General features: G+C 34.8%; 1 long non-coding RNA gene across 1 annotated transcript in view; it reads left to right on the top strand.

The window, feature by feature from the left end:
* Nucleotides 1–1,326, top strand: part of LOC128249958 (uncharacterized) — a 3,091-nt gene extending 1,765 nt beyond the window's left edge. Inside the window, exon 2 of the long non-coding RNA XR_008266103.1 lies at nt 290–1,326. This is a non-coding gene — a long non-coding RNA (uncharacterized LOC128249958). The remainder of the gene's footprint in view (nt 1–289) is intronic.
* Nucleotides 1,327–1,724: the final 398 nt, after the last annotated feature.

Below are 1,724 nucleotides of genomic sequence, written 5' to 3' on the forward strand. Positions count from 1 at the left end.
ATATATATGTGTGTGTGTATTTATGTGTATGTACTTATGAATACATGCATATACTTGTATATATATACGTACACGTATTCATATTTATAAATAGATAGATAGAGAGAGAGAGAGAGAGAGAGAGAGAGAGAGAGACAGACAGACAGACAGGTCATCTCATAAGTTCTGTTCGATTTTACCTTTTTTTTAAATTGAATGAAATTTAATAGTAATTTAAAACGTCTAATGGAATTAAAAATTATTTTTAATCATTTGTGTACATTTAAACTAATTAAATGTTATTTTACAGAACAATAGAATTAAAATTTCTTTGATTAAAACCCTTTTTAACATGGAAATATCCAAAGAGCATTTGAGGCATATTATGCTTTATGAATACAAAAAAAGGAAACCCTGCAGCCGAAGCGACTCGAAACATACACTCAGTTTATGGGAAAGAAAGCTTGAATGAAAGAACTTGCAGAAGATGGTTTGCAAAATTCAGACGTGGAGATTTCAACATTGCAAATGAAGATCGAACAAGACGTCCAGTTGAGTTTGAGGATAAGTTCCTTGAGGCATTACGTGAAGAAAATCCTGCATTATCAGTTGAAGAATTGGCAATAAAACTTACTTGAAACCATACAACAGTTTATTGTCATCTTCAATAACTTCGGAAGCTTCCTAAACTTGGAAAATGTGTGCCTCGTGAATTTTCCGAAAGCAACTGAAAATCCCGAGTTGATATCTGCTCTTCTCTCGATTTTCGCGAACACATTTCAACCTTTTTTGGATAGACTTGTTAATGGTGACGAAAAATGGATCCTCTATCAAAATGTTAAACGTCGTAAACAGTGGTTTTGTACAAGGGAAAAAAGGAAAAATCTCAACCACAACCGAGAAGGGAAATTCATTGAAAAAATGTTTTTCTCTCTATCTGGTGGGATTGCAAAGGAGTCATTCACTTTTAATTATTACCACTTAATGTAACAATCAATGCTCAAGTCTACTGTCAGTAATTAGAGCGTTTGAACCATGCTTTAAAGAAAAAAAAGACCTGCTTTAGTGAACCGAAAAGGAGTGATGTTTCATCCGGACAATGCGTGACCCCACACTGCAAAGATCACATCACAGAAGATCAAAGAGCTTGGTTGGGAAAAAAAAAAAACATTTGGGGAACATAACTTTCGCAAGCAAGGAGGAGGTCGAAACTGACATTTCAGGGTTTTTCACTTTGAAACGAAAAAAGTTTTACATTGATGGGATTAAAAAGCTTTTAAATAGATGGAAAGAAGTCATAGATAATCAGGGAGAGTACATTGCTGATTAAATCTCAATTAAATATAACATTTGGTCACTTGTGTTCTTTATTCAAAATTCGGACAGAACTTATGGGACAACCTGATAGAACTTTAACCATGTCTGCCGGAAGAGGAAGCATCTACACAGTCATTTGCTTTGCTGGAAATAGCAACTATGTAACCCTTGTATCACTTACTGTTGCTATTGTTGCTATTTGCTACTTATCGAGCCATACCTGGTTCATGACAGGTTTCCCAGTTTCATTGGCGTATAACGTGATGCATATGTTTATGTTTTCCAGCATCAACATATACATCACCTGCCTCTTTTTCATTTTCAACCTCCTTCTTATCATCATCAACATCACCAAAAATAACAATAACATCTCCATCAACGGCATAAGCAGTAGCAGTAGCATCGTTAACATCGTTATCATCACCATC

This window comes from Octopus bimaculoides, chromosome 18 (genome assembly GCF_001194135.2).
Source record: "Octopus bimaculoides isolate UCB-OBI-ISO-001 chromosome 18, ASM119413v2, whole genome shotgun sequence".
NCBI classification, from domain to species: Eukaryota; Metazoa; Mollusca; class Cephalopoda; order Octopoda; family Octopodidae; genus Octopus; species Octopus bimaculoides.